This window comes from Pristiophorus japonicus, unplaced genomic scaffold (genome assembly GCF_044704955.1).
Source record: "Pristiophorus japonicus isolate sPriJap1 unplaced genomic scaffold, sPriJap1.hap1 HAP1_SCAFFOLD_258, whole genome shotgun sequence".
Lineage (NCBI taxonomy): Eukaryota > Metazoa > Chordata > Chondrichthyes > Pristiophoridae > Pristiophorus > Pristiophorus japonicus.
In genome coordinates this window covers 299,498-322,289 of record NW_027252318.1, presented here as the reverse complement: position 1 = coordinate 322,289, position 22,792 = coordinate 299,498, and the positions used below count along the sequence as shown (strand labels likewise).

At 47.2% G+C, this 22,792-nt stretch overlaps 2 protein-coding genes and 2 pseudogenes across 2 annotated transcripts in view; 2 read left to right on the top strand and 2 right to left on the bottom strand.

The window, feature by feature from the left end:
* LOC139247117 (zinc finger protein 432-like) overlaps positions 1–18,350 on the bottom strand; it is a 420,986-nt gene extending 402,636 nt beyond the window's left edge. Inside the window, exon 1 of the mRNA XM_070871536.1 lies at positions 18,329–18,350. The gene's annotated coding sequence lies outside the window, so the exon portion shown is untranslated. The remainder of the gene's footprint in view (positions 1–18,328) is intronic.
* Positions 1–22,792, top strand: part of LOC139247122 (nuclear factor 7, ovary-like) — a 640,289-nt gene that overhangs the window by 427,173 nt on the left and 190,324 nt on the right. The window lies entirely within an intron of this gene.
* The window catches only part of LOC139247112 (zinc finger protein 432-like), a 521,915-nt pseudogene that overhangs the window by 446,008 nt on the left and 53,115 nt on the right, over positions 1–22,792 (top strand).
* The window catches only part of LOC139247111 (zinc finger protein 850-like), a 34,716-nt pseudogene continuing 12,656 nt past the window's right edge, over positions 733–22,792 (bottom strand).

Genomic DNA, 22,792 nt, shown 5'->3' with positions numbered 1-22,792 from the left:
AAGGGGATCTCATAGAAACGTATAAGATTCTGATGGGACTGGACAGGTTAGATGCAGGAAGAATGTTCCCGATGTTGGGGAAGTCCAGAACCAGGGGACACAGTCTAAGGATAAGGAGTAAGCCATTTAGGACTGAGATGAGGAGAAACTTCTTCATTCAGAATTGTTAACCTGTGGAATTCCCGACCGCAGAGAGTTGTTGATGCCAGTTCATTGGATATATTCAAGGGGGAGTTAGAGACGGCCCTTATAGCTAACGGCATCAAGGGGTATGGAGAGAAAGCAGGAAAGGAGTATTGAGGTGAATGATCAGCCATGATCTTATGGTGGTGCAGGCTCGAAGGGCCTACTCCTGCACCTATTTTCTATGTTTCTATGCACAGAAGGATCTGGGGGTTCTTGTACATGAAACTCAAAAAGTTAGCATGCAAGTACAGCAAGTAATCAGGAAGGCAAATGGAATATTGGCCTTTATTGCAAGGGGGGTGGAGTATAAAAGTAGGGAAGTCCTGCTGCAACTGTACAGGGAATTGGTAAGACCACACCTGGAGTACTGCGCACAGTTTTGGTCTGGACTTGTCTCTATTCCCATGCCGAGTGGATTGCTGCACCAGATGGGAGGGGCAACATTTGGGGACACATTTCCCACTAATTCCCATTTCCCTTCTGTCTGGTGGATAATGGAGGGGCCACTGTGTGTAATGTGCAAGTCAGTAAGAATTGTCAGCCAGCTCTTTCTAATTGGACATTTTATTCGGTAGAAACTTTCACACACTATTGCAGATTTTGTACGAAAGATCAATTTAGGATTAAAGTAAAAGTTCATAATTTTATTGCAAACTAACTTTCTGTTGAGAGTTGCTGAATTAAGGGGAAAGATAACACACAGCGTTTCTTAAATGGACACTGCAGCCCCGAGAACACAATCAGCAATATATCCAGAATATTAAAGTCCAGCCCAGTTATAGGGTTATCAGCAGAAACAAACCCCAACTGTCAGAATGAACATGGTTCAGTCGGGATGTGATTAACAGCAGTAATAACAGCAGATTCCAATCCCTGCAGTCACTTGTGAACTCGCTGGTGTGTCAGCAGGTTGGATGACCGAGTGAATCGCTTTCCACACTCAGAGCATGTGAATGGCCTCTCCCCAGTGTGAACCCGCTGGTGCCTGAGCAGGTCGGACGAACAAGTGAATCCCTTCCCACACACGGAGCAGGTGAATGGCCTCTCCCCAGTGTGAACTCGCTGATGTTAAAGCAGGGTGAATGACTGAGTAAATCTCTTCCCACACTCAGAGCACGTGAATGGCCTCTCCCCAGTGTGAACTCGCTGGTGTCTCAGCAGGTCGGATGAACAAGTGAATCCCTTCCCACACATGGAGCAGGTGAACGGCCTCTCCCCAGTGTGAACTCGCTGGTGTTTCAGCAGGTTGGATGAACAAGTGAATCGCTTCCCACACACGGAGCAGGTGAACGGCCTCTCCCCAGTGTGAACTCGCTGGTGATTTACAAGGTCGTGTGACACATTGAATCCTTTCCCACACTCAGGGCAGGTGAATGGCCTCTCCCCAGTGTGAACTCGCTGGTGTGTCAGCAGGTCAGATGAACAAGTGAATCCCTTCCCACACACGGAGCAGGTGAATGGCCTCTCCCCAGTGTGAACTCGCTGGTGTTTCAGCAAGGTGGATGACTGAGTAAATCCATTTCCACACTCAGGGCAGATGAATGGCCTCTCCCCAGTGTGAACTTGCTGGTGTTTCAGCAGGTTGGATGAACAAGTGAATCCCTTCCCACACTCAGAGCAAGTGAACGGCCTCTCGCCAGTGTGAACTCACTGGTGATTGACAAGGTCGTATGACACATTGAATCCTTTCCCACACTCAGGGCAGGTGAATGGCCTCTCCCCAGTGTGGATGCGCTGGTGTATCAGCAGGCTGGATGACGTAGTGAATCCTTTCCCACACTCGGAGCAGGTGAACGGCCTCTCCCCAGTGTGAACTCGCTGGTGTGTCATCAGGTCAGATGACTGAGTGAATCCCTTCCCACACTCGGAGCAGGTGAATGGCCTCTCCCCAGTGTGACTGCGTCGATGAATTTTCAGCTTAGACGGTGATCTGAATAGCTTCCCACAGTCACCACATTTCCACGGTTTCTCCATGGTGCGGGTATCCTTGTGACTCTCTATGGTTGGACGATGGGTTGAAGCCTCGCCCACACACACAATACTTTTACAGTTTCTTCGCGCTGTGAATGGTGCGATGTTTTTTCAGGCTGTGTAATTGGTTAAAGCTCTTTCCACAGGCAGTGCACTGGAACACTCACTCGGGTGTGTGTGTCGCGGTGCTTTTCCAGTCACACTGATGTTTGAAATCTTTTCCCACAAACAGAACAGACAAACATTTCTCCTTCCACTTTCAAAGACCGATGATATTCAGGTCCTGATGAATCGACCGACTCGGTCAGATCTTGACGTGATGTTTGATTTGCGTTTCCTGTCTGAAAATCTCCCCTTCTAATATTCTGTAAAAGGAGATAATAAAACTCATCACCGTCAGTACAAGACAGAAATTCAGGATAGACACATCTAGTTTCCATGGAACATTCTTTCCTTTCTTGTTCTTCCAAAGCTGTAAATCCCTGTCCCACACATTGTCCCTCCTGCTGTGCTGAAATCCAAACCATCACACATTTCTACACTGTTTCTCCTCCACTCCCAGTTTTCACCACCAATTCTGGCTGGGTTCAGTTCTACACTCTCTGGTTCCCCTCCCTCCCCACCCCTGAAGGTGCTGAGTCTGGCTGCATTAAGTTCCACATTCACTAGTTTCCCTCCCTCTCTTCCCCTAAAAGTGCTGACTCTGGCTTTGATGAAGGGGACCAGTGGATGTGGTGTATTTGGACTTCCAGAAGGTATTTGACAAGGTGCCACATAAAAGGTTACTGCACAAGATAAAAGTTCACGTGGTTGGGGGTAATATATTCGCATGGATAGAGGATTGGCTAACTAACAGAAAACAGAGAGTCGGGATAAATTCTCGGGTTGGCAATCAGTAACTAGTGGGGTGCCGCAGGAATCCGTGTCGGGACCCCAACTATTTACAATTTATATTAACGACTTGGGTGAAGGGACCGAGTGTAATGTAGCCAAGGTGGGAGGAAATGCAATGTGCGAGGACACAAAAAACCTGCAAAACGACATAGACAGGCTAAGTGAGTGGGCAAAAATTTGGCAGATGGAGTATAATGTTGGAAAGTGTGAGGTTATGCACTTCGGCAGAAACAAAATGTGAAGAGCAAGTTATTATTTAAATGGAGAAAAATTTGCAGTACAGCGGGACCTGGGGGTTCCTGCTGCATGAAACACAAAAGGTTAGTATGCAGGTACAGCAAGTGAACAGGAAGGCCAATAGAATCTTGGCCTTTATTTCAAAAGGGGATGGAGAATAAAAGCAGGGAAGTCTTACTACAGTTATACAGGGTATTGGTGAGGCCACACCAAGAATACTGCGTACAGTTTTGGTTTTCATATCTAAGAAAGGATATACTTGCTTTGGAGGAAGTTCAGAGAAGGTTCATGAGGTTGATTCCAGAGATGAGGGGGTTGACCTATGAGGAAAGGTTGAGAAGTTTGGGCCTCTGCTCATTGGAATTCAGAAGAATGAGAGGTGATCTTATCGAAACGTATAAGATTATGAGGGAGCTTGACAAGGTTGATGCAGAGAGGATGTTTCCACTGATATAGGGGAGACTAGAACTAGGGGCATAATCTTAGAATAAGGGGCCGCCCATTTAAAACTGAGATAAGGAGAAATGTCTTCCCTCAAAGGGTTGTAAATCTGTGCCATTTGCTGCCTCAGAGAGCTGTGGAAGCTGGCTCATTGAATAAATTTAAGACACTGGTTCCCCTCCCTCTCCTCTCCTGATGGTGCTGACTCTGGCTGGGTTCAGTTCTACACTCACTGGTTCCCCTCCCTCTCCTCCACTGAAGGTGCTGACTCTGTCTGGGTACAGTTCTACACTCACTGGTTACCCTCCCTCCCCTCCCCTGATGGTGCTGACTCTGGCTGGGTTCATTTCTACACTCACTCATTCCTCTCCTGCTGGTGCTGACTCTGACTGTGTTCAGTTCTACACTCACTGGATCCCCTCCCTCTCCTCCCCTGAAGGTGCTGACTCTGGCTGGGTTCAGTTCTACACTCACTGGTTCCCCTCCCTCTCTTCCCCTGAAGGTGCTTACTCTGGCTGGGTTCATTTCCACACTTACTGGTTCCCCTCCCTCTCCTCCACTGAAGGTGCTGACTCTGTCTGGGTACAGTTCTGCACTCACTGGTTCCCTTCCCTCTCCTCCCCTCATAGTGCTGACTGTGGCTGGGTTCAGTTCCATACTCACTGGTTCCCCTCCCTCCCCTGATGGTGCTGACTCTGGCTGGGTTCAGTTCTGCACTCACTGGTTCCTCTCCCTCTCTTCTCCTGAATGTGCTAGATCTGGCTGAGTTCAGTTCTATACTCATTTGTTCCCCTCCCTCTTCCTCCCCTGATGGTGCTGACTCTGGCTGGGTTTAATTCTACAATCACTGGTTTCCTCTCCCTCGCCTCCTCTGAAGTGCTGACTATCTTAGATCTGGTCCTGTGTAATGAGATAGGATTAATAATCAATCTCCGAATAAAGGACCCCCTTGGAATGATCGTAGCATGGTTGAATTTCAAATTCAAATGGAGGGCGAGAAAATTGGATCTCAAACCAGCGTTCTAAGCTTAAATGATGGAGATTACAAAGATATGAGGGAAGATTTGGCTAAAGTCAACTGGGAAAATAGATTAAAATGTAGGACAGTTGATGAACAGTGGCGTCCATTTAAGGAAATATTTCGCAACTCTCAAGAAAAATATATTGCAGTGAGGAGGAAAAGGTGTAAAAGAAAAGATATCCATCCGTGGCTAACTAAAGAAATAAAGGGCTTTTAAAGTGGCCAAAACTATTGGGAGGACAGAAGATTGGGAAACTTTTAAAAGCCAGCAAAGAATGACTAAAAAAATGATTAAGAAAGGGAAGATAGACTATGAAAGTAAACTAGCACAAAATATTAAAACAAATAGCAAGAGTTTCTACAGGTATATAAAAAGTAAAAGAGTGGCTAAAGTAAATGTTAGTTCCTTAGAGGATGAAACCAGGGAATCAGTGATGGGGAACATGTGTGGATATCTGAACGGAATATATGGAATTAAGGACAGTAAAGTAAACGGGATATATGAAAATGTATAAGCCATGGAAGAATAGCTGGGAGAATGTCAGATTGCAAATAGTGCAACATCAGCATAGCTAACAGTCTGTCTCAAGGTTTCAAGTCACTAATCCTGCCAATAATATATAATTGTAACATGAAATACATCTGCAGAATTGCAAGGTCTCAGTAAATAGTCACACCATTAGGATTGAAACATTTGGAGGCAATACTTGAGCTTTCAAGAAGAACATCTCATATAGATTGACTAATGAGTGGCTGAGTTAGACTGTCAATCCATTTGTATTTTGTTATCTGATTTCAAAACTGTATAACTGTTAACGCTTTACGATGTAACTTCACCTATCCGTAGGGAGTGTGTACGCTCTATCCAGAGAGTATATCTTCTGTCTGATAGGTCTTACTGGCCGGTAATAAAGACTGCTTTGTTCAAAGCACAAGAGGTATTCGACTCAGTAATTTTACTGAACCAGATTGAAGTAAAAGAATCCAGGAATTAACATTTGGTGTCAGAAGTGGGATCTCAACGGACGACTGCCGAAAACTTGCGAATTAAGAGCCAGACTAGCCTTGGACGAGACGAGGGGAAAATGGCCACTGGAGTGAGTATAATTTCAATACTGCTCCAGTTTCCCCCGGTTTCAAAAGTCTGAGGAAAGTTTAGCCACTCGCTGGTTCTCAGGTAGTGTCTGAACGAGATCCAGGACAATCTGGTGAATACCTTTCAAACTTAGAATAGGGATAGAGATAGGGAAATTGTGCGATGATGCAAACCAAGCGGCGACTTGGAAAGATAGTTAGAGCTAGATAGGGATAGATGATCAATCATGGATCCAAAAAAAATTAATAGGAAAGAAAAGAGACTCTTATGAATTTCTGTTTAAATGAGAAATGCTTCTGTGACTTTTACTGTAAAAAAAAGCCGGGGAGTTGTGGTTTGTTTTATCTCAAACAGAATGAAAGTTTGTTTTAACCCTTCGTAGTGTTGTCCTGTATGTGGGAAGTTTAAGAGTGTGAACCTTATTGAATTACGTATATTCGGATGATAAGTTGCGGAGCCAGGAAATGCCCAAAGGATAGATTTGTTAAAAAGAGAAAAAATTACATGGTCCCGGTGGTTTAAAAAAAAAAAGAAAAACTTGTTGAAAGCAAACATTCAGAGAAGGCACAGCAAAACAACTGAGATGGATTCAAAAGGATTTAAAAAAAAAAAATTATATTAAATAACACGACCTTGAGGCTGGAACAATTGAGATAACGAAAAGCAGTCCACAGCCTACGTGCCAGACTTCTCTCTAGTTATAAAAAAAAAAGTAACGTACTAAATAGGTGCCGAAAGAAAAAGATGTTCTGAGATTTTAAATTATGAAAAATATAAAATCACTCCTGTCCAGTTGGCAGAAAAACTCCATTAAATTAGGGCTTTCATTGACTGATTGAATTTAAACTGCGCAGTAACGTCAAAGGATAGGGAAATTTGGAGACTAAAAGAAATTAATTGAGGCTCATAAGAAATCAAAATTAGAAAATTAGGCTCACAGGGAATAAAATGGGGATTTAAATAGAGGATAGGTGTTCAACTCAGGTACGACGTCGACCTTGTATATCACTTGGCCCGTCTAGGCTCTGATTGAATTTAAAAAAAAACCCCGCAGCAACTCGGAAGGTAGGGCCGACGCGAACGCGCGGCCGAGAGAGAGAAGGGCCGAAGCGAACGCGCAGTGACGTAAACGCGCAGTGAAGCGAACGCGCAGTGACGTCAACGTGCAGTGACGTAGACGCGCGGTGACGTAAACGCGCAGTGACGCCGACGCGTAATGACGCAGAGGCGCAGCAACGCGAATCGCGAAAGTCAGTGCTAATGGCAGTAAGTCTGTAAGTCTTAAAGTGTTTAGAGTTTTAAGTTTAGTTTTAAGATCGCGCGGCTATGCGGACCGTGCGGTGATGCGGGTAATTTTGTAGATCGTGCGGCTATGCGGACCGTGCGGCGATGCGGGTAAGTGTTAGAAGTCTTTGTCTATTTTGTAGATCGCGCGGCTATGCGGACCGTGCGGCGATGCGGGTAAGTGTTTGAAGTAAAGTTAAAGTATCTTAACTCGCGCGGCGACGCGAGCCACGGGTCGACGCGGATTGCGCGGCGACGTGAACTGCGAGGCAACGCGGATTGCGAGGCGACGTGAACTGCGAGGCGACGTGGTAGTTTAGTATTGAGATCGTGCGGCGACGCGGACCGTGCGGCGATGCGGGTAAGTGTTAGATTTGGAGTTAGTTAAAGTCCGTGTTAGTTCTGTAAAGTCTGTGTCTATTTGTAAGTTTGTTTAAATTGCACGACGACACGAACGCGTAGCGACACAGTAATACGAGGGGCAGTGTGAAAATGGGAAATCAGTTAGATAAAACCACGGATGCGGATAGTCCGCTACAAAAGTTATGTGAGGAATTCCCTGAAAGAGCTGAAGACTTTAGAAAATTATCAGGAGCCCTGAACAAATTATTAGGGGATGACCAGTGGCCTCTAAGTGACACTAGAAGCGTAGAGGTAAAAAAAAAGCACAGGGATTAATTTGGAGAAGGGGACGAGGAAAAGGGGATAAAAAAAATTTAATTGCAACCTGGCGACATTATTGTCAGAAATTAAAAGATGCATCACTTCTATCGAGTTGGCAAACAATGCTATTAAATTAGGACTTGCATTGACAGAGGGAACACATGTTAAAACTGTAGACGTCTTTAAAAAAAAAGAATGAATGTGCGCACGAGAAACTTGCTAAGAGATCCTCTGGGACCTCTGAGAAAGGTATTGATCAACTACAAGTTAAAATGGCTGGCTTTGTGTTAACCGAGGCTGATGATGAAATTGATGAGTGGCCACTGACTCAGCGCCCAACGGCGCCTCCCGCACCCCCTGGCCTCTTGCTCCAGTCCTCTTCCCAACACCCTCCACCTAACACTCCGGTAAAAAGAGTTAGGAACAACCACATATCACCAAAGCAACAAACCCAAACTGACTCCTCATCCTCTGATAGCGATTCGGATCCCCAGTTTACAAGCAATACAGCCGAAAGAACCAGATCTCACACTCGAAAGGGCAGAACTATATCTCAACATCACAAACAGTCCCGTAAATCTTCTAGTCAACCTACCAGTCCAAGTTGTGAAAGACATAGCAAACACCCCCGCCGATCGAGACGCAGAACTGTCAAGCAGTCAGACAGCTCTGAAACATCCTCCGGCCTGGAAATGATTTCCAAGATCCCAAAGTCCCGACACCAATTCCCTGTCAGACCAATGCCAAACCCTGATGCACAACAAGCTGCAGACCACCTCTCTATAGATGTCTGTGATCTTCAAACAACTATTTGATTGCTCACGCTATCCGGACAGATGGAAAGGGCAGTTAAATATTATTGGCAGAAAAAGAAAGGGGAGGGGGGAGGTGCGCCCCCAACCCGGGTCAAAACTGAATACGTGACTAGAAAGGAAGAGCCATCTCGGGAGGAAGGATCAATAGAACCGCAGTGTTGCATACAGGATTGGATGGATAAGCAAGGATACGGTTATACTAAACAACCAAACGGCCCGAGCCCTGCTAATAAACCTCCCTATTGTCCCCGGCATGGTATGGAAAGAGGCCGGGACTGGGTAAGAGGAATTGACTGTTTTAATTGTGGGCAGGAAGGACATTGGAATAAAAATTGCCCCTACCGTCAGCATGGAAAAGGAAGAGGAGGAAGAACAGGGGGGCAAGGGGGGAGAGGAGGATCTTACACTAACTTCTCCCAGAACAACCCCTTTGGTCAATTGTCCCCCGATTGACTACGCAGCTTGATTGTGCAGGGATCCTCCCCGGACGACGAACCCATTCTGAATGAGTGGCAACCCTTTTTGATAGATACGGGAGCCTTCATGTCTTCTGTACAATCAAAGCTTAAACTCCCTGCTTCTACTGAAACACAGGAACTTTCAGGATTCCTGGGACAAATCTCGACATTCCCAGTGTCAGAACCGGTTAAAATGGGTTACCAGGAAGAATCGGTGGAACATCGAGTTGTTATCACAACCAATCTGGACTGTAACTTGATGGCTAGAGACCTCCTTTGCAAATTCCAGTTGCATTTGGAGTGTGGAGATAACGGGATTATTGTAAAACAGGAAATCCTTAAGCGGCAGTATTATACCACTAGAACCCCTCAGTGGTGGTCTCTGGACCTGCCGCAGGCACCCTGTCACGTGACCCTAGCATACGATCCCAGTGGAAAGAATCAGGACCTGCAGAACTTTTATCAGGATCACGATGGGGAAGTGAAGGGAATTCTATTAAGGGCTAGAGTGACTGGACTGGAAAGAGAGGCAGATTTTGTGGAAGTGGATAAGAATCTGTGGAAACAGCCCCTAACAATGGCACCACATATTGCTTGTGAAGTATTAGCCCCTCACCATGCTAAAGATTTGGGAGTTATGGTACGCAAGGCCATAGATGAGGCTGACCCTACCAGCCGGGATGTGCAAATTTCATGGGGACCCCGAGAAGGTCTTAACGACTCTACAGCATCATACTGGCTCCGGCATACCTGACTATGTGTGGGCAGAGAACCCCTCCCAAGTGGGTTATACTCCCATTGATCCGATTGAGATCTCAGTGCAGGGCAATCCGACAGAACCCACTGAAATCACAGGCAATCCTAAAATGACTTTTTGGCACTATACTGCAATTAATCCGGCCTGTTTTCTTACTGAGCCACCCCAAGATGAGGAAGAACCCAGTCATGATTGTTTATGTTTGTTCACGGAAGTACTTCTATTAATCCAGAAGATACACGAATCTCAGGATACGCCATAGTAAACCAGGAGAATCAGGTCTTGGAATCTGCTGCTTTGAAACCGCCTATTCTGCTCAACAAGCTCAACAATTCGCCCTCACCCAAGCCTGTATCTTGGCCAAAGATCTCAAAGTCAATATTTATACCGACTCTAGGTATGCCTTTGGGGTGGCGCATGATTTCGCACAATTATGGAAAAATAGGGGATTCCTAACCTCACAGGGGAATGAGATATCTCATAAACAGTTAGTATCTGATTTGTTGCAAGCCCTCATGTTCCCCAAACGCATTGCCATTGTACCAAGAGGCCAAACAGGCCTCTCGTGACCAACAGATGGTAGTGCCCAAAATTATGAGTCAGATTAAAAATCCTGCAAAGGATAAGTTAGCCTCGGAAAAACCAATGCCAACCATCCAAGATGTTATAAAAGCACAGGGGGACGCTCCTGAAAAAGATAAACTGTTGTGGAAATATTATGCATGTACTTATGACAATGTTTCTAAACTCTGGACCACTCCCGCGGAACAGACTTGCATGTCTGACGAGTTGGCCTCATGGGTTATAGAATGTCTGCATTTTGCTACTCATTGTGGAGCAAGGGCAACAAGTGATACACTTTTGGCTACTTGGTGGCACCCTAAACTCCAGGCGCTCACCCAGAATATCAGTAGTCGTTGCCTGGTTGGCCAGCAACATAATCCAGGGAAGGGAGTCCCCTGTGATTGGGGTAAAACGCCCCTACCCGAAGGTCCCTTTGAGACATTTTAGTTGGACTACATTGAGTTGCAAAAAGTTCAGTGTTACAGATATGTGTTAGTAATAGTAGATGTGTTTAGCAGATGGATTGAAGCCTACCCTAACCTGGACAATAAGACTCAGACTGTTGTTAAGGTGTTAATGAGGGAAATTGTTCCTAGATATGAGATCTCAGCTAGACTGATGACCACCTATGTTCTTTCTCTGACTCAGGCTCTGCGACTAGTTCACAACCAGGTTCAAGATGCTCACCTCGACCTCCCAGTTTTACCCGAATAGTCCCTCGTGGCACCAGGGAAGTATGGATTCGGAAGGGATTAGAGCCACAATAGGAGGGGCCTTTTTAGGTGTCACTCACTACCCCCACTGCAGCCAAGGTTGAGGGGAAAAGTGTCTGGGTTCACCTGCACCACTGCAAGCTCATCACCATTTAAACAAATTTTGCTGGTTAGTCTAATTCCTGTTTCTGTTCCAGATCTCCTCCTCCCTATAGCTGAACAAGGCAGTTGAAGGAGGATCAGTTTGACCAAATACACTGACGGAGACCTGAAGGGAAACGTGAAAACAGAACTCTTTTTATCAGCTAAATAATTGGACTATTTATAAGATGAGATTGTGTCTGTATGCTACTGTCTGCATAATAGTGTTGATATATGACAGTTTTGGTGCACGGGAAGGAAGACAAAGGCGAGAGCTCCATGTAAACACCTTTTTGTATATGTCTTACGTTTATGCGGAAAAAGGGCACTTCACTAGATGCTGGGTGTGTTCACATATCCCTATACATTCCAAAGGGGGAATTCCTTTGCGCACCGTTCCCCTGACCCTAACTGAGACTGTTAGATGGATTCAAAGAAACGATATTGGAACAGGTAGCTCACCGCACTGCTGAGGCTCTGGAGGGCATCACAGCTGAAATGGTAGCGATAAGGACCGTAGCATTACAAAACCGAATGGCCCTCGATTACCTGTTAGCTGAGAAAGGGGGAACGTGTGCCCTGATAGGATCTGAATGTTGCACTTACATTCCTGATAGTTCAGAAAACATAACCCACCTTGCCGATCACATAAGGAGGGAGGTGAAAAAGTTATCCACACCAGCAAAAGAACTTAGCAGGTTTGATTGGTTTCTGGGTGGATCTTGGAGATCCTATCTAATACATGGGGCAATTGTTCTCATCATAATAATTACCTGCTGTTTGATTGTTGGTTGCCTTAACCTCTGCTGTAAAGCAATGACAAGGTTAGCAGACCCTCTTGTGGTCAAGGGTTCCCGGGTTATGATCCAACAAACTAGAGAACTACTCAACAATGCAATACTCATAGAATGATCCTAAATGTTATCATAGAATGATAAAAGGGGGGATGTGGATATCTGAACGGAATATATGGAATTAAGGACAGTAAAGTAAACGGGATATATGAAAATGTATAAGCCATGGAAGAATAGCTGGGAGAATGTCAGATTGCAAATAGTGCAACATCAGCATAGCTAACAGTCTGTCTCAAGGTTTCAAGTCACTAATCCTGCCAATAATATATAATTGTAACATGAAATACATCTGCAGAATTGCAAGGTCTCAGTAAATAGTCACACCATTAGGATTGAAACATTTGGAGGCAATACTTGAGCTTTCAAGAAGAATATCTCATATAGATTGACTAATGAGTGGCTGAGTTAGACTGTCAATCCATTTGTATTTTGTTATCTGATTTCAAAACTGTATAACTGTTAACGCTTTACGATGTAACTTCACCTATCCGTAGGGAGTGTGTACGCTCTATCCAGAGAGTATATCTTCTGTCTGATAGGTCTTACTGGCCGGTAATAAAGACTGCTTTGTTCAAAGCACAAGAGGTATTCGACTCAGTAATTTTACTGAACCAGATTGAAGTAAAAGAATCCAGGAATTAACACATGCAGATGGCAGAAAATCTGAACATATATTTTGTATCAGTCTTTATGGTTGAGGACACCAAAAATATCCCAACAGTGGATAGTCAAGGGGTTATAGCGAGGGAAGGAACTTACCACAATCACAAAGGAGGTGGTATTCGGACTAAAGGCGGACAAGTCCCCTGGACGTGATGCCTTACATCCTAGAATCCTAAGAGAAGTGGCTGCAGAGATAGTGGATGCATTGTTTGTAATCTACCAACGTTCCCTGGATTCTGGGGCGGTCCCAGCAGATTGGAAAACTGCAAATGTAATGCCCCTATTTAAAAAAGGAGGCAGACAAAAAGCAGGAAACTATAGACCATTCGTCTAACATCTGTGGTTGGGAAAATCCTGGAGTCCAATATTAAGGAAGCAGTAGCAGATCATTTGGAAAAGCATGATTCGATCAAGCAGAGTCAGCATGGTTTTATGAAAGGGAAATCATGTTTGACAAATTTGCTGGAGTTCTTTGAAGATGTAACGAGCAGGGTGGATAAGGGGGAACCAGTGAATGTGGTGTATTTGGATTTCTAGAAGGCATTTGATAAGGGGCCACATGAGAGGTTACTGCACAAGATAAAAGCTCACAGGGTTGAGGGTAATATATTAGCATGGATAGAAGATTGGTTAACTAACAGAAAACAGAGTTGGGATAAATGGGTCATTTTCCGGTTGGCAAACAGTGACTAGTGGGATGCCGCAGGGATCGGTGCTGGGTACCCAACTATTTACAATCTATATTAATGACTTGGATGAAGGGACTGAGTGTAATATAGCCAAGTTTGCTGACTACACAAAGATGGGTGGCAAAGCAAATCTGCAAAGGGATATAGACAGGCTAAGTGAGTGGGCAAAAACTGGCAGATGGAGTATAATGTGGGAAAATGTGAGGTTATTCACTTTGGCAGAAATAATAGAAAAGCAAATTATAATTTAAATGGAGAAATATTGTAAAGTGCCTGCAGTACAGAGGGACCTGGGGGTCCTTTTGCATGAAACACAAAAAGTTAGTGTGCAGGTACAGCAAGTAATCAGGAAGGCAAATGGAATGTTGGCCTTTATTGCAAACGGGATAGAGTAGAAACATAGAAACATAGAAAATAGGTGCAGGAGTAGGCCATTCGGCCCTTCCAGCCTGCACCGCCATTCAATGAGTTCATGGCTGAACATGCAACTTCAGTACCCCATTCCTGCTTTCTCACCATACCCCTTGATCCCCCTAGTAGTAAGGACTACATCTAACTCCTTTTTGAATATATTTAGTGAATTGGTCTCAACAACTTTCTGTGGAAGAGAATTCCACAGGTTCACCACTCTCTGGGTGAAGAAGTTTCTCCTCATCTCGGTCCTAAATGGCTAACCCTTACCCTTAGACTTTGACCCCTGGTACTGGACTTCCCCAACATTGGGAACATTCTTCCTGCATCTAACCTGTCTAAACCCATCAGAATTTTAAACGTTTCTATGAGATCCCCTCTCATTCTTCTGAACTCCAGTGAATACAAGCCCAGTTGATCCAGTCTTTCCTGATATGTCAGCCCCGCCATCCCGGGAATCAGTCTGGTGAACTTTTGCTGCACTCCCTCAATAGCAAGAATGTCCTTCCTCAAGTTAGGAGACCAAAACTGTACGCAATACTCCAGGTGTGGCCTCACCAAGGCCCTGTACAACTGTAGCAACACCTCCCTGCCCCTGTACTCAAATCCCCTCGCTATGAAGGCCAACATGCCATTTGCTTTCTTAACTGCTTGCTGTACCTGCATGTCATCCTTCAATGACTGATGTACCATGACACCCAGGTCTCGTTGCACCTCCTCTTTTCCTAATCTGTCACCATTCAGATAATAGTCTGTCTCTCTGTTTTTACCACCAAAGTGGATAACCTCACAGTATAAAAGCAGATAAGTCCTGCTACAACTGTACAGGGTATTGGTGAGGCCACACCTGGAGTACTGCATACAGTTTTGGTCTCCGCATTTAAGAAAGGATATACTTGCATTGGAGGCGGTTCAAAGAAGGTCACTGGGTTGATTCTGGAGATGAGGGGGTTGACTTATGAGGATAGGTTGAGTTGGTTGGGCCTATACACACTAGCGTTCAGAAGAATGAGGGGTGATCGTATTGAAATTATAAGATTATGAGGGGGCTCGACAAGGTGGATGTAGAGAGGATATTTCCATTCATCAGGGAACCTAAAACTAGGGGACATAGTCTCAGAATAAGGGGCCACCCATTTAAAACTGAGATGAGGAGAAATTTCTTCTGAGGGTTGGAAATCCATGGAATTCTCTGCTCCAAAGAGCTGTGGAAGCTGGGTCATTGAATATATTTAAGGTGAAGATAGACACATTTTTGAGCGATAAGGGAGTAAAGGGTTATGGGGAGCGGACAGGGAAGTGGAGCCGAGTCCATGATCGGATCAGCCATGACCTTATTGAATGGGGAGCAGGCTCGAGGGGCCAAATGGCCTACTCCTGCTCCTATTTTTTATGGTCTAACCTGTTTCCCCTCCACTCCCAGTTTTTACCACCGATTCTAGCTGCGTTCAGTTCGACACTCACTGGTTCCCCTCCCTCTCCTCCCCATCAATATTCTGACTGTAGCTGGGATCAGTTCCACACTCGCTGGTTCCCCTCTCCTCGCCTGAAGACGCTGATTCTGTCTGGGTTCAGTTCCACACTCACTGGTTTCCCCTCCCCTGAAGGTGTTGACTCTCAGTTCTCTTTATTCACTTCGTCCCTGCACAAAGATGGTCGCGCATGCGCTGTGCTACTCACGGAATCAACATAGCGGAGCACTGAATCTGCCTTCCTACACGAAGATGGCCACCTTTAGCCTGGGCCTATGACCGGTAGAAATCCCAGAAGCTGCAACCACCGATATTCCGGGCTTGCAGCGGGCACGGGTTGTTTATGAAGCCTCCCCTGCTCCCCGCTGGTCAATTACTCCGCTCCGTCCCGCTGAAAAATACACTTCTGAGGAGCCTGTCCAAAACGTATCTCTTCCTCCAAAGCCAGGCAGGATTCGCGCCTGCGCATTGAGCTCCTGTAGTCTGGGTGCGGCACATTCTTCCCCGCGGGGCATGCTGGGTACATAAGACCATGAGACATTGGAGCAGGAGTGGGCCACCCGGTCCCCCCGAGCCTGCTCCCCATTCAATAAGGTCATGGCTGATCTGATCATAGACTCATCTCCACTTTCCTGCCTGTTCCCCAGAACCGTTTACTGCCTTATCGCTCAAAAATCTGTCTATCTCCGCCTTAAATATATTTAATGACCCAGCCTTCATGGCTCTCTGGGGCAGAGAATTCCACAGATTTACAACTCTCTGAGAGAAGAAATTCCTCCTCAGCTCAGTTTTAAATGGGCTGAGGAGAAAGGCTGCATTTGTAAATAGAACAGGATTTACTGTGATTGCATTGGGCACTGAACCATATTCATTCTGGCAGCTTTTGTTTGTTTCTGATAATCTTAATAACCCCTACACCTGAGCTGGAAATTAATACCCTGTATAAAAGTTGAATAAATTATCTTTGTTTCAAACACAGCGTGTCGAATATTTGATTCCTCCATGATCAGAGGAGACCAATTTAGTGTTCCATTTTAGTGCTTTTTCTGAATCTAACTTTTAGCACTTCTCACCTAGTTCACCTTCTATCATAACAAACCCCAAACTTGTTCCGTTTGAGTACATGAGTTGTGGTTGTAATAGACTTAACTGCAGTGTCTCACTTTAAACACAGCTGAAATCCTTTGAATCACCCCGTTATTGAACTGTCTTGAATAAGATTTGAAATCCGTTACTTTCTGTGTCAATTAACCCAGTTTTGGAACCGATTGAATTTTAAAAACTCATCCACACATTTTACACGTGATAGCCTGTGAAATATTCTAATATTTGTAATTGTCTTTTCCACAAACTCCTTTCCCAAGCCACTGACTCCATCCCTCGCCCCAACTTCTTTCTGAGGCTGAACCAGACTGTTCACAGCCTTGGTGTCATACTTAACCCTGAAATAAGTTTTTGACCACATATCCACAACATAACTAAGATTGCCTATTTCCACTTCTGTAACATCGCCCGTCTTCACCCCTGCCTCAACTCATCCATTGCTGAAGCCCTGATCCATGCCTTTGTTACTTCTGGTCTTGACTATTCCAATGCACTTCTCCCACATTCTACCCTACATAAACTAGAGTTGATCCAAAACTCGGCTGCCCATGTCCTAACAAGTCCAGCTCACCCATTACCCCTGTGCTCACTGACCAACATTGGCTTCTGGTTAAGCAACGCCTTGATTTCAAAATTCGAATATTTATTTTCAACTCCCTCCATGGCCTCGCCCCTCCCTAGCTCTGTAAACTCCTCCAGCCCCACATCCCGCCCATGAGATATCTGTCTTCCTGAGCATCCCTAATTCTAATTGTTCAACCATTGGTGGTTTTGTTTGCTGTACCTACTGTTGCCCAGGCCCCAAGTTCTGGAATGCCCAGCTTAAACCTTCCTGTCGAACCCATGCTGTACGTGCCCTGGCAGTTTTTGATGGGATAGTGCAGAGCAATTTTTTCTCTGTATCTAGTGGACATAGTCTCAGAAAAAGGGGCCGCCAATTTAAAACTGAGATGAGGAGGAATTTATTTTCTCAGAGGGTTGTAAATCTGTGAATTTTCTGCCCCAAAGAGCTGTGGAGGCTGGGACATTGAATATATTTAAGGCCGTGATAGGCAGATTTTTGAGCGATAAGTGAGTAAAGGGTTCTGGGGAGCGGGCAGGAAAGTGGAGCTGAGTCTATGATCAGACCAGCCATGATCTTATTGAATGGGGAGCAGGCTCGGGGTCCGGGTGGCCCACTCCCGCTCCTATTTCTCATGGTCTCCACCCACCGAGCCTGTTTTTTTTCCTTGTCTCTAGTGCCCACTGATCATTATCCCACCATTCACACCCTATCCTGACTAATGTTGTTCTAACTCCTGCCAGTACCATTTGAATTCGGCCCATCCTCCCTTTTGTCTCTCTAATCTCTCCTGACTTCCCCCCTATCACAGATCTTCCCTGTTGTCCTTTCTCTCCCTCCCAGTGCTTTTTCAGGATCTGTTCTTTCCCAGCACTCTCCAGTTGTGATGGAGGGCTGCGGCCCCGGCCCCGGCCCCGGCCCCTCTGACGCTGCCCACAGATGCTGCCTGAGCCGCAGACACTTCCGGCATCTTCTGTTTGTGTCGCCAGAGACACTTTCCCTTCAGCACCGCGCGCCCTGGATTGTTCGCCGATTGATTGATTGGTGCCGCGCCCCCCCACTGATTGGCGCGGAGCAGCGCGCGCTGTGTGGGCTGGTGCCCCGCGCCGCCTCGCCATTGGCTGCGGGCTGAGTGCTGCGCGCGCGGGCGGTTGGCAGTTTGTTGGCGCGCTCCGCTCGCGGCCTTTGAGCTCGGGGGCCCGGGTGAGGCGGGGCGGAGTTGTGCGCAGGCGCGGGCCAGCCTATTGGCCGCGGATGGACGGACGTTTCGCCGCCGCCGTGGAGGATGGAGGAGCGGCCCGAGCAGCGCGCCCGGTCTCCCTGTGGACTCACGGACACGCGCGGGCAGCGAGATTTGGCCGCCGAGTCGGCGGGTGGCGGCTGCGGGGCACCTTCGGGTGGGGAGGGGCCTTGGTTACTGTCGGGGGTTGCGGGGAGTTCGGCCGCCATCTTTGGGTAGCGCGGGACTGCCCACCGCAAGGAGCGACAGGGGCGGGGCTTCCTCGACGTCACAATGCTTGCCATTGTCCTGCTGCAGGGCAGGGAGCATGCGTGGTGGCCATCTTACTGCAGGGAGGCCATCAGGTGCAGGATGGGGACCAGTGACATGAATACATGAGAACATCCGATATAGGAGATGAGTTGGCTTTTGGTCCCTCGAGCCTGCCGCCATTCAATAAGATGATGGCTGCAACATCTGGGGTGGTTCTCCTTGGAGCAGTGAAGGTGCAGGGCAGGTTTAATTATACAACTCCCTTTTGAAAGCAGTGATTGAGTCTGCCTCCACCACCTTTTTCAGGCCGTGCATTCCAAATCGTAACCACTTGCTGCATAAATAAGATTTTTCTTACATCACCTTTGGTTCTTCTGCCAATTCGCTCATGTACCAGCAGGTTGGATGAACGAGTGAATCCCTTCACATACTCAGGGCAGTTGAACGGCCTCTCTCCATTTACACGGCGTCGATGAGTTTCCAGTGCAGGGGGCAATTGAATCCCTTCCCACAATCCCCACATTTCCACAGTTTCTCCGTGGTGCTGGTGTCCTTGTGTCTCTCCAGGTTGGACGATCAGTTGAAGCCTGATCCACACACAGAACATGTGTACGGTTTCTCTGTGAATGGTGTGATGTTTTTTCAGGCTGTGTAACTGGTTAAAGCTATTTTCACAGGCAGTGCACTGGAACACTCTCACTCGGGTGTGTGTGTGTCTCGTTCATCCCACCTACTGGTACACGAGCGAACTCACACTGGGGAGAACTGTTCAACTGTGTCTAGTTTCTTTGTGTGCCTTACCCGCAGTCTACCAAAGAGTGCACCATCGGAGCAGGCCGGGGAGCAGAAGGAGCAGCATGGCGGCCTGGCCCAGCAGTCTGTGCGGACCCTAGCCTGTGACCACCATTGGAGCAGGCCGGGGAGCAGAAAGAGAAGCATGGCAGCCTAGCCCAGCAGACTGAGCGGCCCCCGGCCTGCGAGCACCATCGGAGCAGGCCAGCGAGTGGACACAGCAGCGTGGTGGCCTAGACTAGCAGACTGAGCGGCCCCCGGCCTGCGACCACAATTGGAGCAGGCCAGCGAGCGGACGCAGCAGCGTGGTGGCCTAGACCAGCAGTCTGAGCGGACCCCGGCCTGCGACCACAATTGGAGCAGGCCAGCGAGCGGACACAGCAGCGTGGTGGCCTAGACCAGCAGACTGAGCGGCCCCCGGCCTGCGACCACAATTGGAGCAGGCCAGCGAGCGGACGCAGCAGCGTGGTGGCCTAGACCAGCAGTCTGAGCGGCCCCTGGCCTGCGACCACCATTGAAGCAGGCCGGGGAGCGGAAGGAGCAGCGTGGCGGCGTACCACTCCAGGGAGCAGAATGTCCTGCAGCAGGTGAGCAATGGCAGTGAAAAGAGCCGTCGCCAAGGTCCAGGTCAGTGATTGGAGCGTGGGCAGGTACAGCAGGAGCGGCAAGGTCGGGGTGAAGGAGCGGCGAGAGATTGTATAGGGACGTGATCGGGGCCCAGGAGAGGCACAAGTTCAGGGCCTAGAAGAGGTGAGGACCCAGGTGCAGCATGGACCAGCCCACACTGCGATTTGTGTGCGCACTAGGTCCGTGCAGCAGAGCTGGTCTCCAGTCGTCTTGATTAATCCTTGTCACTGGACCAAGACCTAGCTCTGTCAAGGCCGTGTGGTGGCTAGCATGCAATGGTCACCACACGTTAAAAATTCCATGCACAGGCATCTTCCAGCCTTCAAGATTTAGTTTGGACCTGGAATTTTAGGTCCTTCATTGAAACATGTGTGAACTTTTTAACATGGAAGCAAGTCATCCTCGATTCGAGGGACTGCCTATGATGATGATGATCTTCTGCCAATCACCATAAATCTGTCTCCTCTGGTTCTCAACCCTTCTGCCAGTGGGAACAGTATCTCTCTATCTAATCTGTCTGGACCACTCATGATTTGGAACACCTCTATCAACTCTGCTCTCAACCGTCTCTGCTCAAAGAAGAACAACCCCAGCTTCTCCAGTCTATCCACGTAACTGAAGTCCCTCATCTCATGAATCATTTTTGTCAATCTTTTCTGCACCCTCTCTAAGACCTTCACATCCTAATGTGCGGTGCCCAGAATTGGACACAATGCTCCAGTTGAGGCTGAACTAATGTTTTACAAAGGTTCATCATAACCTCCTTGCTTTTGTACGCCACGCCTCTGTGATGCACAGGATCCTGTAAATTTTTTAACTGCTTTCTCAACCTGTCCTGCCACCTTCAGCGATTTGTGTGCGTAAACCCGCTCACTGTTCATGCACCCCCTTTAGGATTGTACCCTTTAGTTTATGTTGCCTCTACTCGTTCATTTATTCATGCTTCTCTAATTTTATTTCTTAACTCAGATTCACGGCCTCAATTTATTACCTCCTCTGAGCCCCTCAACTTAATCTGGCAGCATAATGTTGGCGAGTGGTGATTGATTGCCCTGGGAATCAACAGGAAGAGAGCTCAGAGATCGGTGGTGTTATGCTCATAATAAAGTAATGCAACTGAGTACTGTAGACAATGAGTAAGTGTGACCTTAGCTCCTTTATTCAGACTCCAAGTGTTGGTACAGTGTGGGAGGCCAGCATATATACAGTGCTCCCAAGGGATGCTGGGATCCAACAGGTAAGCCCTCTGGTGGCAGTATTATACAGGTTGCCTGGGGTTGCATACATGACATCACTCCCTCCCAAAGTCAATAGTACTCTTATTTACAGGGTGAGACGATTTGGGGCTTTTCACTCACTTGTCGATAGTCTCGGTACAAATGCAGTTGTGGGTGAGTTGGTTGGTTCTTCGCTGGGCTGCTGGACAGCTGCCCTTGCCGGGCTGCTGGGGATGGTGAGTTCAGTTTCGTGGTCAACCGTGATGTCGGTTGTCGCTTGTGTATATGTTGGAGGGTCGAAGTTGGTGGTTTCCTCATCAGGTTGCTCGTGGCTGTTTGTGAATCGCAGTTTGGTTTGGTCCAAATGATTTTTGCACATTGGTCCATTGGCAAGTTTGACCTGAAACACCTGACTCCCTGCTTTGGCTATGACAGTGCCAGCAAACCATTTGGGATCATGTCCATAATTGCGTACTAATACAGGGTCATTGACGTCAATATCACGTGATAAGTCTGCATGATCATGGTACATGCTTCATTGATGCCACCTGTCCTCGATGTGATCATGGAGATCAGGGTGGACAAGAGAGAGCCTTGTTTTGAGCGCCCTTTTCATGAGCAGCTTGGCTGGGGGAACCCCCATGAGTGAGTGGGGTCTGGTGCTGTAGCTGAGCAGGACTTGGGACAGGCGGGTCTGCAGGGAGCCTTCCGATAAGCATTTCAAGCTTTGCTTGATGGTCTGGACTGCCCGTTCTGCCTGACCGTTGGATGTGGGCTTGAACGGGGCAGATGTGATGTGCTTGATCCCATTGCGGGTCATGAATTCCATGAATTCAGCACTGGTGATGTACGACCCATTGTCGCTGACAAGGACATTGGGCAGACCGTGTGTGGCAAACATGGCTTGAAGGCTTTCGATGGTGGCAGTGGATGTGCTTACAGACAATATTACACATTCAATCCATTTTTAAGCATCCACAACAACCAAAAATATTTTGCCTAGGAACGGGCCTGCAAAGTCATTGTGGATCCTCGACCATGGTTTGGAGGGCCATGACCACAAACTTAGCAGTGCCTCTCTGGGTGTATTGCTCAGTTGAGAGCAAGTGTTGCATTGGCGCACGCATGACTCTAAGTCTGCGTCGATGCCGGGCCACCACACATGGGATCTGGCTATAGCTTTCATCATTACTATGCCTGGGTGGGTACTGTGTAGATCGTGTATGAACATTTCCCTGCCTTTCTTAGGCAAAACCATGCGATTACCCCACAAAAGAGAGTCCGCCTGTATGGACATTTCGTCGTTGCACCGCTGGAACGGCTTGATCTCTTGATGCATCTCCGCTGGGATGCTCTACCAGCTCCCATGGAGGACACTGTTTTTTAAAGGGACAGTAAAGGATCCTGGCTGGTCCAGGTCCTGATCTAGCAGGCGGTAACATAGAAACATAGAAAATAGGTGCAGGAGCAGGCCATTCAGCCCTTCCAGCCCGCACCGCCATTCAACGAGTTCATGGCTGAACATGAAACTTCAGTACCCCCTTCCTGCTTTCTCGCCATACCCCTTGATTCCCCGAGTAGTAAGGACTTCATCTAACTCCCTTTTGAATATGTTTCGTGAATTGGCCTCAACTACTTTCTGTGGTAGAGAATTCCACAGGTTCACCA